The 16795-nt window shown below is 40.6% G+C and overlaps 1 protein-coding gene across 2 annotated transcripts in view; it reads left to right on the top strand.

Annotated features, from left to right (window-relative positions):
- Positions 1-16795, top strand: part of mindy3 (MINDY lysine 48 deubiquitinase 3) — a 162719-nt gene that overhangs the window by 111212 nt on the left and 34712 nt on the right. The window lies entirely within an intron of this gene.

Here is a 16795-nt window from a genome sequence, read left to right as displayed (position 1 = left end):
AGTTTAGTTTCTGGTCGATGGTAACTCCCAGGATGTTGATAGTTGGGAATCCAGCAATAGTAATGCCGTTGAATGCTCAGGGGCAATGGTTAGATTCTCCCTTGTTGAAGTTAGTAATTGCCTGGCACTTCTGTGGCGTGAATGTTACTTTCCACTTATCATTCCAGCCTGGACATTGTCTAGGTCTTGCTGCATTTCGACATGGGCCACTTCAGTGTCTGAGGAGTCGTGATGGTGCTGCAAGTTGTGCAATCATTTGTGAATATCCCACTTTCTGACCCTATGATGGAAGGAAAGTCATTGATGAAGCATCTGAAGATGGTTGGGCCTAGGACACTACCCTGAGGAACTTCTGCAGTGATGTCCTGCAACTGAGATGATTGAACTCCAACAACCACAATAAACATCCTTTGTATTAGGCCCAACTATCACAAGCTGCTAAATCAATGAACTTCCTTGTGTCACAAGGTCAGAAGTGGAGATGTGCGCAAATGACTGCACAATGTTCTATTGACCATTAGCAACTCCTACTAGCAACACCTCCAATATTGAAGGATTTCATGTCCAAATGCAGCAAGACCTGGACAATATCCAGGCTTGGGCTGACAAGTGGCAAATAATGCAGATGGAATAAAATCTCTTGAGTTTTGCAATCACTTTATAACTAAAACTCCATATTACCGGCAAGGTCTTAATGAACCTGTACTGCAACCTACCTATTGTATTTGTTTCCTATGATCGAGTGCTTAAAATTGTGTGTAATATCGAACTGCAGCATAAGTAGGTGAACATTGCATTTTTGTTTTATATTCTATACCACCTCTATGTCGAGAACTAGTCATATGTTTATTTTTAATGGCCTTAACTATTTTTCCTGTCATCATCTAATGGCCCTCATATGTTCTCACACCTGCAGTTCTTTTACTCCCTTGTTAAAATCTTAACTATTGTTTCCTCTTCCATTCTTACAAACTATAGTGAGCTGGTGTTTGTAATAAGAATTACAGAGGCAAGCATGTGTAGTTAAATGTGCAGATCCAGAAGTTGTCGAGGATCCATCTCTCCTCCACAGGGTGCACTGTTGCACTGAAACAAATGCAACTCTTTAAACTTGCTGGACTAGCCCACTTCCCCACACACACTGACTGAAAAGGTTGTACCTGCTGTATTCAATAGTAAGAATGTTTTTAATAGCATGATGATCATTATTGCTAAACTAAATCTTTATAGTCCCATTTTGTCAGAAGAAAATATGTTAATTTATTTTTTTAAACTTTCTCTCTTGCCTCAATCCTATTTTTTTAAAATTTTTATTCCTCTTCCTTTATATAATTAAAACCTAATTTACATTTTATGTTTTAGACTTGCTGATTTATACTGTCTGAGGATCATAGAATGATAGAAGGTTTACGTCACAAAGAGACCACTTGGCCCATCATGTCTATGTCAGCCAAAAAAATGATTCACCCACCCATGTGGTCCATAGCCCTGTAGATTAGGGCACACGAGGTGCATATCCAAACACCTTTTAAATGGATTGAGGGTCCTATCTTTACTACCTTATCAAGCAGTGAGTTTGAGTGAAAAATAATTCCTCATCTCCCCTCTAATCCTTCTACCAACCACTTCCTAAATTCAAGCCTCCTTGTTTCTGACCTCTCTGCTAAAATATGTAGTCCCTTCCCATCCACTCTTTCCCCAGTTTTTCAAATCTCTCCTCAGCATCCTCCGTTCCAAGGTGAACAACCCAGTCTATCCAATCTTTCCTCATTCCTCAGTCTGACTTGTCGAAGCGTCTTATCCTCCTGCAGAGGATGCTGTGCTGAAACAGACACCTAAATTAGACCAATTCTGCACACTAAAGTTTGCAGAACTTCTGGACAGCTTTCAGTGAGGTGAATGTAAGTGCCATTCCTTTGTCACTAACCTCAAAACCTACGTCATCCTTTAAAAAAAAATATTGTAGTACTTCATATTTTTTACATTAAATTGCATCTGTCAATTTCCCTAACAGACTATGAAACTAATGTTCGTGCTATTAACGTTTTACACGATTCCCTCAATTAAGTCTAATAATTCATACATGTACTAAAGAGGCACCAAACAAAGATTCCTGTGGCCCGTCACTGACTACAATTTTTGAGTCCAATAAACCTTTTATTCCTATCCTTTACTTTCTGCTGTTCATCTATCTGTCAAACCATGTGACCATATTGTTATTTCCATGCGATGCTATCTTTGACTTCAGTTTCTTGGGTAATACCATATTGGATTGGATTTGTTTATTGTCACGTGTACCGAGGTACAGTGAAAAGTATTTTTCTGCGAGCAGCTCAACAGATCATTAAGTACATGAGAAGAAAAGGGAATAAAAGAAAATACATAATAGGGCAACACAACATATACAATGTAACTACATAAGCACTGGCATCGGATGAAACATACAGGGTGTAGTGTTAATGAAGTCAATCCATAAGAGGGTCATTTAGGAGTGTGGTAACAGTGGGGAAGAAGCTGTTTTTGAGTCTGTTCGTGTGTGTTCTCAGACTTCTGTATCTCCTGCCCGATGGAAGAAGTTGGAAGAGTGAGTAAGCCGGGTGGGAGGGATCTTTGATTATACTGCCCGCTTTCCCCAGGCAGCGGGAGGTGTAGATGGAGTCAATGGATGGGAGGCAGGTTCGTGTGATGGACTGGGCGGTGTTCACGACTCTCTGAGGTTCAATATTTTGTGGCAATCAAAGTAAACCATTTTAATGGGTTGCTTTAACCTCTGATCCTCGAATGGTCAAATCAGTCCTGCTCGACCATAACCAACACTCATTTTCCCAAAAGCTTAGTAATTTCATCCTGTTTCCTGGTTTATGCTTGTTTCAATTTTTCAAGAGATTTTTATTTGCCACCCTCCAGCCATGTTATCATTTGCCAAACATTTTGGAAAATTATTGTCTGATTTTCTTCGCTGCTTTGGTTGGAATAGGCTGGACAAAAAATGGTGCAATGATGGTTAAATTGTAGTGCAGCAACCCCACCTAACCTTTTTGGACACTAAGGGCAATTTAGCGTGGCCAAACCACCTAACCTGCACATCTTTGGACTGTGGGAGGAAACCGGAGCACCCGGAAGAAACACACGCAGGCACGGGGAGAACATGCAGACTCCGCACAGACCGTGACCCAAGTCGGGGATCAAATCTGGGACCCCGGAGTTATGAAGCAACGGTGCTAACCACTGTGCTACCTTCTTGCCCATGGGAAGCACTACAGGTGTTGACAAATTGTTGAAATAATGATGAGGCCTGGGAACTAATTTCAGATCTCCTACTGTGGCGTGTTCTGTTTGTGCACTGCTGGTTATGGACCAGAAAACTGCCATAACCAATTCCTGTCCCCTGATGCTTAAGTATTTGTTCTTCAATTCTAATATTTACCTCCTTAAAAGCTGAGACACAGTATTTACTTTGTCATTCCCTCACTCAAACTTGTCTTTCAAGCCTTGGCCTTACCCTTCCCTTGTCTATCCTCTTAATGCATCTATAAAAAGCACTTTGTTGCCCTCTCTGCTTATTGTCTTTCGCACTCCTTCTTAATCTTTTCTAATCCTGCATCTGTAGCTTTCCTATATCCAAGTAACAAAACATCTAAGCTTGTCTTATTGCACTTCCTAATTACCGCTGTTAATATTTCCCATTAAAAATTCATAGATCATAAGACACAGGAATTAGGCCATTCGACCCATCGGGTCTGCTCCGCCATTCAATCATGCCTGATATTTATCTCATCCCATTCTCCTGTCTCCTGCCTCCTCCTCATATCCTTTGATCCCCTTATTAATCAAGAACCTATCTATCTCTGTCTTGATGACACTGAATGATTTGGCCTCCACAGCCTTCTGCGGTAATGAGTTCCACAATTTCACCACCCTCTGGCTGAATAAATTCCTCCTCATCTATGGAGTTTTAAAGGATCATCCCTTCAGTCTGAGACTGTGTCCTCTGGTTCTAGTTTTTCCTACCAGTTTCCACGTCCACTCATAAGCTTCAATAAGATCCTCCCCATCCTTCTAAACTCCAACGAGTACAGATCCAGAGTCCTCAACTGCTCCACATATGACAAACTCTTCATTCCAGGGATCATTCTTGTGAACCTCCTCTGGACTCTTTCCAAGGTCAGCACATTCTTAAATATGGAGCCCAAAGCTGCTCACAATATTCCAAATGGGGTCTGACCAGAGCCTTATACAGCCTCAGATGTACATCCCTGCTCTTGTTTTGTAGACCCCTAGACATGAATGCTAACGTTGCATTTGCCTTCCAACAGCTGACTGAACATGCACCTTAACCTTAAGAGAATCTTGAGCTAGGAGTTTGTGCTTTCCCTTTCTGCTTCTAATTTCCAAAGCCTTTTTCCATTTAGAAAATAGTCTATGCCTCCATTCTTCCTTCCAAAGTGCATTACCTCACATGTTTCCACATTGTATTCCATCTGCCTTCTTTGCCCGCTCTCCTAGCCTGTCCAAGTCCTTCTGCAGCCCCCTGCTTCGTCAATAGTACCTGTCCCTCTACATATCTTTGTATCATCTGCAAACCTAGCAACAGTGCCTTCTTCCAGATTATTAATGTATATTGTGAAAAGTTGTGGTCCCAACACCGACCCCTGAGGCACACCACTAGTCACCGACTGCCATCCTGGAAAAAATGCCTTTATCCCCAGTCTCTGCCTTCTGCCAGTCAGCCAATCCTCTATCCATGCCAGTATCTTATCCTCAACACCATGGGCTCTTAACGTATTTAACAACCTCCTACATGGCACCTTGTCAAAGGCCTTATGGAAATATAAAGTAGATCACGTCCACGGGTTCTCGTTTGTCCATCTTCCTTGTTACCGCCTCAAAGAATTCTAACAGATTTGTCAGACATGACGTCCCCTTGTCGAAGCCGTGCTGACTCAGTCCTATTTTATCATGTACTTCCATGTACTCCACAACCTCATCTTTAATAAAGGACTCTAAAATCTTACCAATGACCAAAGTCAGGCTAACCGGCCTTTAATTTCCCATCTTCTGCCTCCCTCCCATCATAAACAATTTAAATTTGCAATTTTCCATTACTGTGGGACCCTCCCTGCCTCCAGTGATCCCTGAAAGATCACCACCAAAGCCTCCACAATCTCCTCAGTGATCTCCTTTAGAACCCTGGGGTGTGGTCTGTTCGGTCCAGGTGATTTATCCACCTTCAGACCTTTCAGTTTCCGCAGAACCTTCTGCTTAGTGATGGCCACGACACTCACCTCTGCCCCCGATTCTCCTGGAGTTCTGGCATGCCACTGGTGTGTTCCACTGTGAAGACTGGTGCAAAGTACCTATTCAGTTCCTCTGCCATTTCTTTGTTTCCTATTATTACTTCACCAGCTTCATTTTCCAGTGGTCCAATGTCTATTCTTGCCTCTCACTTACCTTTTATATATTGGATAAAAACTCTTCCTATCTTCTTTTATATTACTAGCTAGCTTACACTAATATTTCATCTCTCCCTCATATTGCTTTTTTAGTTGCCTCTGCTCGCTTTTAAAAGCTTTCCAATCCTCTGACTTCCCACTAATTCTCGCCACTTTGTATGCTTTTTTTTTTTGCTTTTATGCTGTCCTTGACTTCCCTCATCAGCCATAATGCCTAGTCCTCCCCTTAGCAAATTTCCTCCTCCTTGGGATGAATTTCTATTGTGCCTCCCGAATAACCGCCAAAACATCCTGCCATTGCTGTTCCACTGTCTTCCCTGCTGGGCTCTACTTCCAAACAACTCTGACCAGCTCCCCCTGATGTTTTTGTAGTTACCTTTATTTAATTGTAATACTGTTACATCTGATTTCAGCTTCTCCCTCATATTCACATTTATAATAGAAACTGCTTATGTAAACAAGCAATCCTATTCCCTGCTCTATCTCCATAGCCCTACAAGTTTATTTTCCACATGTATCAATCCATTCATTCATCATCTCCAGTTCATTGCCACTTGCTGCATAAAACAGTTCTGCTTCACATCTCCCTTGCACCTCTTGCCCATACCTTAAATCTGTTTTAATTATTTATGGGTTATATGTTGGCCCGAACTTGGAAGAACTTACCTACCCCCCTTTGAATGATGGCAGAGGATCTTTTTGTGTCCATCTAGAGGACAGACGGGGCATCGCATTACATGAACTGAAATGAAAATTGCTTATTGTCACAAGTAGGCTTCAAATGAAGTTACTGTGAAAAGCCCGTAGTCGCCACAATCCAGTGCCTTTTTGGGGAGGCTGGTTCGAGGAGGCTGGTACATCTCACCTGAAAGTTGGCACTTTGAACAGTGCAGCACACCGTTGGTCCTGCAGTGATGCACTAGACAGATTATTTGCTTAAGCCTGTGGCGTGGAGCTTGAATCCATAACGTCTTATAATTTATGCAAGAGTGCCAGTACTAAGCTGAGGTGACGCTTTTTGAATATCCTGCAGTTATTTATTAATGGACAGCAGCCAGTGATTGTTAGCTTTATTCTATTCTACGCGCTTTTATTTCCTTGCATTACAGCTCCTATCCTTCGGGCAGTGGCTCATATTGCTAAATGAAAGGCAAACTTAAATTTTGAGTAACAACACCTATTAAAATTAATCACAGGCAGCTACTCTTCAGTGATGTTGCCATTGGTTGAAAGCAATGAAACTTGACATAGCTGGTTGCCTTGAGGAAAAATAAAATAGTAGTTTTCTTTTCAAAGGAATATACTTCTGCAGCTCTCCTTTTCAAACCGATATTGGGGAGAACTTTTAAATGCCTTTCAATATTAGTTGGAAAATTAATTTACCATGTGGTAAATCCACTCTTGGATATTGCACAATCAGTTGATTGTGATGTCTTACTGTCATTGACCTGCAGTTTATTCATTGTATTCAGATAATCTCTAAATTAGGTGCCTGTCATATTGGATGTTCTCTTCATTCTTTACGACAAAATGTTATTGGCCCACAATAAAACAGATGTAAAACCAGATGTATATACTGGTCACTTTGTGTAGATGGTGATTTATTGTTACGTTTTTGCAGCGTTTGGATATCCTATAGCAGTTCAAATATAGTCCAGGACTGTAAAGTATGTTTGTTAATGAGAATTGCCCTTGATAATTGCAGACAGAAAGTCTGATCTCATTCTTTGACCAACGCAAGTCGACCCAACTATGCTACATACTCAATTTTGAGCTCTTAATGTATTTTGCTGCTGCTTTTAATACATTTTGCAGTAACTGTTTTCAGCCAAAACCGAGCAAATGCCAAATATATTGAATGCTATAATTGACGGTAGTAAAGTGCCCAGAGTATTTTAGTGAGTAGTTATTTTAACAGAAAACATTGTTTCTGAGTAGTTCAATATGTTTAAGCAGCATACACAATTTCTGGATGAGAACACAATTACATGTTAAGTTTAATTCATGAAAATTTAAAAACTTATAACTAGTTTTTGAATCCAGTTGTATTACACATGGAATGAACCTGGAGTTTCATTGTTCCCTCTTGTGTATCTGCTTTATTCATTTCAAGTTGTATCCTTCCTACAATTTAGTTTGTCTTTAGTGAATGCAAAAATCATACTGGTGAATGATGAGGCAAATGCTACATTTTAAGACATGCTGCTTTAGAGATTTCCTGCCTTACCCCAGTAGAGTCTTTTTTGAGACATATTGTCCGACTGTGTGCTAAGGATGACTACCAATAAACTGAAGCCAGTAGCGTATCATTTTGCATCATACAAATGGAAAAACAAAACTGGGATTAAGTCAGTCGAGAATGAGAGTTAGGAGTGAGAAGTACAGTTTTTGCTGTCGGTCTGGCTTCTTGTCTACTCCATTTCAGTTACACAATACAAATGAACAAATAATGCAATGCCTATCTAAACCATAGTTCCGGTTTACATGAAAGTGAATTATTCTATTATAGGAAGTAGAATACAATTGTTTTGTAGTTGGCATTACTTCCTTTTATTCATACATTATCCAAAACAATTGGTATTTATTCATGAGTAAGTTGAAACTTTTTCTACCTTGTGCTTGTTGATTTGAGCAACACATGTCAATACAGCATAAAATGAAAACTGAAAATCCTGGAAATATTCCGGTCTTCCAGCATCTCTGGAGAGAGAAATAGAGCGAACATTTCAGGTCAAGGACCTTTCTTCAGAACTATCTTTGAACAAGTGAAAAGGGGAGGGGGGAAAGAAAAAATAGAAGGAAGGCCTGTGATAGGTTGGAGGGCAATCTAGCCGAGATTAACTGACAAAAGATTTTATGGTACAAAAGGCAAAGGAAGTGGCAATAGATTATAGTAAATAAAAAGGGATTTGTCCAGCGTGGGTGAGTGGTTTAATACAAGAAGACATTGGAGCACACTAAATCTAAATTGTGATATAACATTGAGTCACTTGAGCTTGCATATCACATGTTGCTCTTTAAGGAGACCCCATTCAGAAACTTTCTGAACAAAGCTGAATTATATTTACGATCTAGACTAGTCCAGAAAGTATATAACAAACCAATCTTTCAAAAATATGTAATAATCAGCTGATACTTCGAGCTACCGCCAAGGTGCCTCGTGCATTATAATTTTAGAGCTATGAATTGTATGGGATTTTATGACTACACAAATATTTCTGACCTGCCCAGTTTGTTCTTCCTCGTGCCTGGCTCTAATAGCTGCTGTGCTGATTTTAATTAGCATCTAGTGACACCAGCTTTCTGATCTCTGTTGTTCTGCAGCTCATTAATCCAAGTATTTTGCACCTTTCACTGTTTATCCCAAATTAAAGTGTGAAATGCTTGGGTATTATGTAATCCTGTTCACCTCAGGTACTTAATCAGATAATTTGCTGTTTTGAGTCCTGTAAAAAGTAAACATGCTAAATGTGCAATGCAACTGCACCATACAGCTGCAAATCGGAGACATCAGAACATTGGTATAAATTGATACTTTTTCAATGCACAAAAGATACTGAAACATGCATACCACTTAATGCCACTGAGAGGAAAGGTTGGAATTCGGAAATAAATTGAAAGGCTGGAAATATGCAGGGAACCGCGACTCAAACACCTAGCTGTACCGCCTAGTTAGATTTGACAATAAAACTAAATTCTGCAGAAGCAGAAAACAAAGTAAATGCTAGAGGGGGAGGGGGGGATTCAGCAATGTAGACTGTATCTGTGCAAAGATTCAATTTAAATTTATATAGTCCCTTTAACAAGGAAATGAAAGATGATACTTCACAGAAGAATAATCGGACAGAATCCTCTCCGAGGAGACGATAAGTCAATACAAGCAAAATACTGTGGATGCTAGAAAACCGAAACAAAAGCAAAATGCTGGATAAACCCAGCAGGTCTGGCGGTATCTGTGGAGATAGAAACTGTTAACGTCTCGAGTCCATATTACTTCTATAGAACTGACGGAAGGATAGAAATGTAATAAATTATATAGTTGGGAGGGGGGGACAGAGGAGGTGGTGCAGAATAGAAGGACAGGGTTCAGTCAGAGAAAAGGAGAGATTGACAAAGATGTCATGTACCATGAGACAAAATGGGTGTTAATGGTGGGGTTAAGGACTGAAGAAGTGCTGATAGTGCCATTATGCTAAGGTAGCGGAATGTGTTAATCAGAATAAAGAACAGTGCTCAGTGAAAGCAGACTTGAAAACAAGGAGCAGAAGGCCTTGTAGGGGAGGAGAGGTTAGAATTTGACTAACCAAGGAAATCAAAAAGCAAAATGTAGGTCAAGATGGGAGGGGGAATTTGTTGAACTCCATGTTGAGCCCAGAAGGCTGTGATATGGAAGATGGTGTTCTTCCAGTTTGGTTGTCTCAACATTGGAGAGACTTGGCGCAGACTGGATGACTACTATTCAGAATATTTTTGCTCTGCCCACAAGCATGCTCCCACCCCAAACCTTCTGATTCCTTGCCATTTCAACTCAGCATCTTGCTCTCATGCCCGCTTGTCCGTCCTTGGAATGGGAAGTCGATGTTTTGCCAGTGAACTTGGAGATGGTGACCCAGTCGGGAATCTAACCTGGGACCCTGGAGCTGTGAAGCCACAGTGCTAGCCACTTGTGCTATCGTGCTGCCCAAAGGTTAGAACATGGGCAGCAGAGTTTGGGATGCGTTCAGGTATTTTTATGTGGGAAGGTGAGAGGCTAGCCAGATGAGCTATTGAGTTGGAATAGACCAGTATGGAGTATTTTAGATCTGAGAACATTCTATAATGCAAGGCATAGGATTTGCTGTTCCTGGTGTCTTCTCAGTTTGCCATTGGTGGAGAATGTTTAAAGAGAGTGGAGAATGCCCCCCCCCCCCCCCCTGCCAATCCCCAATTAGCATCACCACTGTGAATGCTTTATATCCCGCTGCTACCCACAGACTGGTTGAATAAATCTTAATTCTTTTAAAAACAGACCATAAGGAAGCACTGTACATGTGTGAGCAGTGCAGTGATTATTTACATTTATAATTCCAGACATCAGCTGATCTCCAAATAAGTTGGGAGAGGAGAGGAAACTAATATCCAAGGATATGAACTGGCCATGGGAATGAGGTAACAGCAGCCAGGTCCCTGTTTAGCACTTTCCCAAATTTGAGCTTGCTTCAGAAATCAGGTAACCAGTCTTGGGCTAGTAAGTGAACAAAAGAAAAAAATAAATGTGCAAAATTTACCACTTTGATGGAATAGCATGTCATGGCAGCTTCACAATTTTATTGATGGCAACTGGAGGCTCTTGGTCATGTAGCTTTCCAAAAGGACATCAGAATGTCCTTTGAAATGTAAAATCAACTTTCCAGAATTGATGCTCTCTGTTTTCTTGATCTTAATTTTGTATTCATGTCCCTTATTCAAGATCCCAGCCAGAACAATTCGAAACAAGTCTGTTCATCTCTGCTCTGCCCCATTCTTACATAATCTCCGACATTTCTGTTAAATCCTCCCATAATGTCAACTACAATTTTTAAACTCTGGTATCTTTTCATACCAGACAAGATGCCAGTGACACTGAGCTGTACAACATATTGCCTCAATCCACCTGATAATATAGACACCATTAGATTCGCAATATAGTGTTCAATAGCCCCGTCACAAAGCAACAATTTAATTAGCTTTTAATGATCTTGGAGTTCTACTTCGTACAAGGGTGGTAAAGATCAACAATCGGAAGCTGATGCAACTAATATGGCGTAAGACAAGTGCAAAAGCAGTTAATGATGTGTTACTGTACATGCTTGTAATGAGACCAAGCAGTGCATGTGCAGCAATAATATTTTGCGAGGTACATTTTAGGTGGAAGACATTTTGTCTGTCATTCCAAACTATATGAAGTGACTATCCTTTTTTTATAGTCCTGACTGGGCAGAGTGTTGCAATTGACAATCAAATGAAATTTACTAAACCTGTTAAATTAGTTTCTCAACGGCTATGGTCACGGGCAAGAGATGTCTGTCATTCTGTGAGTTCTGAGTGGGGAATTAGCATTTCCATACAGGGATGAGAACATCACATGGGGTCCATTTGGGCATTGCTCTTGTAACTTCCTGATGGGTGATGAACAAAATGGCTTGTGATGCCATTTGGCCACACGAGGTTTGTGGTTAAGGAGGAAACTAGCAAAGAAAAACAATTGAGATGAAATTAATTCCATTGATGGGAGACAAAAGAGAAGTCTGTTTATATATTCTGTTAGTAATTTGGACCTCCTTTTCTTAAAGGAGCACTAGGTCTAGCCGAAACACAAACCGAAAATGCTGGGTCAGGTCAGGCAGCATCATGGAGAAAGAAATGGTTAACGTTTCAAATCAAGGAGGTCAGTTCTGATTGAAAATCATTGACCTGAGACATTGGGCTGGGTTTTGTAGAGCCTACTGCAGCATCATCCACCTTATCCTCCTTTATCCTCAAGCACTGGAGGTAATGTGCATTGGCTGGAGTGTAACATTTGTCCTCCGTTGAATCTGTTGATTCCACCGAATGATCTTGTGTGATGGTGCTGGTCCAATAGAAATACAGATATTAGAGATTTAAACTGCAAAGCTTTGTTCAAAAGCTTGCAAGATGATTTCCAACTCTTAGCATAGAGTTGCCTGTCCTTTAAATATGGTGCCAGACCCTTCATGGCCTTCAGATGATTCAGGCTTCCCAACCTCTGAGCCATTCCCCTCCTGCATGACCCAGCAGCAAGTGTGCATTGACTCCATTTGTAAACTTGCTGCCATATAATGTGGGTTCAGACCACCAACACGGACATGTGTCAGATTCCGAACAACATCCAGACCCACCAATGCTGTGATGGTAGGACTAAATCCAGCCCATTAACTCTTTCTCTTTCCACGGATTATGTCCGACCCAATTATTTCAGTATTTTCTCTTTTTATTCCAGATTTCCACAATAAGCAGCATTTTGCTTTTGTGAAGGGTCTGTCAACGTTACTGTGTTTGTAATGGTTTACAATTTTTACAGAACTAATGGTATGGGGATGTGGCCGGTCTACTTTAGCTGATGTATATTTGGGGCATTATATAAACAACTCGGGGGTCTTGCGAGTTCAGAGACTGATTGAAAAGCTCCTCTTAAAAGACTCGCCGATTATAATGGCACTGAGTCTTTCATGACTGAGACATCATTGTTTATTTGTTCAGTAAGGAGTACTCCATCCCAAGTATTTTATGTTGCCTATTTTAAATTAATTTCTGCTATCACAATTATTCATGGGCCATATGCTAGTAACTTTGCTTTCCGGATTCTTCATTCTTAGAGTCTATGTAAGCTTATTGCACCCAGTGCTTTTTACCTTTAGCCCAGTTAATGGCTTTGGATCACAACTTTTCAAGTCTTATTCCCACTTCAACTAAATTTTGGGAGGGTTGTAGAAAACCATTTGAAAAGCACGGAGTTTGTCCAACTTTTCAAAAATTACTAACTCATTTGTATGCATTTTTAAAAATTTCCTAATATATTTCAGTCATTCATACCACTCATGTGAATTCCTTTTAAATAAAGTTTGCTGACAGTTGTCCCCAATGTGCATCTATGCATATTATTTAGAGGGTAGCAAATGTAATCGCACCGTACAAAAACTGATTGGTGCAAAATACAAATAGACCTGTTTACAATTTTATAACCTCAGAATTGGGGGAAATATATGTTCTGATGTTATCAATGATCACCTAAGGATCCACAGGATAAATTAACAAAGTTTAAATATTGATGAATGGAAATTGTTCAGCAAAGACAGCATGAGGAGAAGTGGTTAATGTCACCAAAATATCCAAGCATCCCGAGAACTCGAACAATTGTGTTTGTCATTGATCAAACAGGCAACAGAAAACTTGATGGGAGTAATTCTGTTCAGGAGGAAGATAGGTGGTTAGTGAAGTCATAGTTCAGTCATGTTCACTCACCCATCCTTTTTTGTCATATTGTTTCATAGTTATTTTGTATGTTACCTCTCAAATGGTTTATTAATTGGAGCCTTCAACTTCAAGACTCATTTGTAAAATAGATCACTCAGGACTTTTGCAGTTCAGGGACTCTACTGCATTTATTCCCCTCAAAGCTTATATGTTTTCTTTTCAATCAGTCGGACATATCCCTATTACCTTCAGCAGAAAGAATCCAAATTTCCAGTTATTTGCTTAGCAGAGACTTTCCATCTGAATGTCATAAGGCTGATCCCACAATCTGGGGTAGGAATTGTTGCTTGCAGGGAGTCCATCAATAGACAGTTGTGGATATACTCTCACTAGGCATTCCTTGCAAGTGCCGCTGCCTAATGCAATTAACCCTTGAGGTAGCTTCAGCAAAGCAGATTTAGAAGGTCTGCCACCAGAGGACAAAATGAGGCTGAGAATATTGATCAGTGAAGAGGAAATAAGGAAGGATCCACGAGAGGCTAATGGTGGCAGCTGATGATTATAATTGTAAAATACAAAGAAATTACACATTTGAAATATTTCCTAAATATTGCCCTGTTATAATGCTTTAACTTTGCTCAAAAGAGCAAACATGGGGAATTTCTCTGGAAAATCGCTTCAACATTTTGTCAAAGCTTTTTGTCTTGAACCCATCAGGACAATTGCAAGAATATCAATGTAAGGGAAATCAGCAAATTTATACTGTATGAGAAGAGAGTGCTGATTGGTTGACAAGTGGACTCCAGTTGGTCGATGCATTGTTATGGAGAATGCATCTGTTGATGGCAACTGACAGTTCACTGCCAAACATTGTTTAAAAACAGCTTGACTCTGATTGGTCAAGGCATTGCCCCTGAGGAGTGAAGTGAAATTTGTTTAGTTGAAACATGCTCAATGTGTGTACATACTCTTTCATTCTGCAAAGAACAGGGCCCTGGTGATTAATATATGTGGCTTCCAGTACATGCATATGTGCCGCACTGCGAGCGCAATGATCAATTTTTTATTGGTTGTCAACATAATTCTTAACGCACTGAGAATTATTTGGCAAATGTTGTCCAATCACGGAATCGCAAAACTGCTTGGCAGTTAATTGTCAGTCACCATCAACTGCTGCATTCTCCATGGCAATGCCTCTGCCAATGGGAGTCCGCTTCCCAACCAATCCGCACTTTCCTCATACAGTATAACTTTGTTTTCCCTTACATTGGTATTCTCATGGTTGTCCTGATGAGTACAAGATGAAAAGCTTTGACGAAATATCTTTTTTTTTCAGCAATACTCAAGTTCTGGAAATCTTTCTGTTGTGTTTGTGATGTTGCAAACGCAAGGCGACCAAAGGACTCATAGTGCAGAAGGAGGCCGTTCGGCCCATCGAGTCTGCACCGACCCACTTAGCCCTCACTTCCACCCTATACCCGTAACCCAATAACCCCTCCTAATCTTTTAGTCACTCAGGGCAATTTATCATGGCCAATCCACCTAACCTGCACTTCTTTGGTCTGTGGGAGGAAACCGGAGCACCCGGAGAAAACCCACGCAGACACTGGGAGAACATGAAGACTCTGCACAGACAGTGACCCAACAGGGAATCGAACCTGGAACCCTGGCGCCGTGAAGCCACAGTGCTATCCACTTGTGCTACCATGCTGCCCACTTGAATAGATACAATTGTTATATTCATGATTAGAAAGAATTGGTCATACGCATTCTGAAAAGCAAACTTCTTACTTGCAGTGAAATTAAAGTGCAAAAAAAAATGCATGTTGCCTTTCACAGCCTCGGTGTCCCAAAACACTTCATAGTTGACCGTTTCTTGAAGTATTTATTTTATTATTTCATGGAATATGGTATTGCTGGAAAGGCTGTTTTTCTTGTTGCATCCCTAATTGCCCTGGAACTGAGTGGCTTGCTAGGCCATTTGAGAACAGTTAGTTGATTGCCATAGGACTGGAATCACACAAAACAATGACCGTTGTCATGGTAACCATTAATGAGACTAGCTTTGTAATCCAGGTTTATTGATTACATTTAAATTCCATCTGTTGCTGCGATAGGATTGAACTAATGCACCCAGAGCATTAGTCTGGGCCGCTGGAGTACCAGTCCAGTGATATTACCACTGCACTGCCAAATCCCCCTGAAGTCACTGTTGTAAAAACATGACAGCCAATTTGTGCACCGTAAGGTCCCACAAACAGCAATGTGATAATGACAGGATAGTCCATTTGACTGATGTTGATCAATGAATATTATTCACCAGGACACCAGGTAGAATTTCCCTTCTCAAAAATTCCATGGGATCCACCTGCGAGGACAGGCAGCCACAGATTAATACATCACATTCAATAAATGGCACCTCTGACAGTTAGCCTAGCTATATCAGGGGTGGTACAGAGTTGTCTTTGCTTAACATGTTTATTCACTTTTACATACTTTCATTAACTTTTCTTGACACACATTATGCCTGAATAATAAGCCTTTTGAAATCATTCATCTTCGGGCTATCAATTAATTGAATTTCAACTCTGATTAACGTGTTAATTTTCTAGTATCATTTGTGGAGTTAACACATAAAGTACCTCGAGGACCAACAGGCAACCATAAATTCCTCACCACAAGCCCTGTGCATTAGCAAAACCTTTTTTTTTTTGGCTTCTATTATATTCCTTTTTGTAGTCATGTCTTTTTTTAATCCATTTACTGGATGTGGGCATCGTTGGTTATTTCCCTTCAGAAAATGGCGGTGAGTTCCTTCTTGAACCGCTGAAGTCCTTGAGGTGTAGGCACACCCACTGTGCAATTAGGGAGGGGGTTCCAGGATGTAACCCCAGCAACAGTGAAGGAACAGCAATATATTTCCAAGTCAGGGTGGTGAATGACTTGAAGGGGAACCTCCAGGTGATGGAGTTCCCAGGTATCTGCTACTCTTGACCTTCTGGATGGTAGTGGCGGAGGAACCTTGGTGAGTTACTGCAGTGCATCTTGAATGTGCAAATAAGATGCTGTTTCTGTGCATGTTCAGATGTCATATAGAGTTCAGTTACGGCACAGGAGGAGGCCATTCAGCCATTTCTGACTTAACCCCTCATTCCTGGAACCAATCTAGTAAATCTCCTATGCACTCTTTTTTTTTTTTTCCCCCCAAGTGTGATGCAGTACTCTGGGCATAACTGGAGCTTTATAAAGGTTCTGCATAATCTCCATGCTTTTATACCCAACGTCTCCAATTCCGAAACTCAAAATTCCATTTGCTTTAATAACCCCTTCCCTCTATGCCCTGCAACCTTCAAAGATCAATGCACACACAGCCCCAGCACACTCTGTTG

This window comes from Scyliorhinus torazame, chromosome 6 (assembly GCF_047496885.1).
Source record: "Scyliorhinus torazame isolate Kashiwa2021f chromosome 6, sScyTor2.1, whole genome shotgun sequence".
Classification (NCBI taxonomy): domain Eukaryota; kingdom Metazoa; phylum Chordata; class Chondrichthyes; order Carcharhiniformes; family Scyliorhinidae; genus Scyliorhinus; species Scyliorhinus torazame.
The sequence above is the reverse complement of the archived record's forward strand: the minus strand, read 5'-3'. Positions and strand labels throughout refer to the sequence as shown.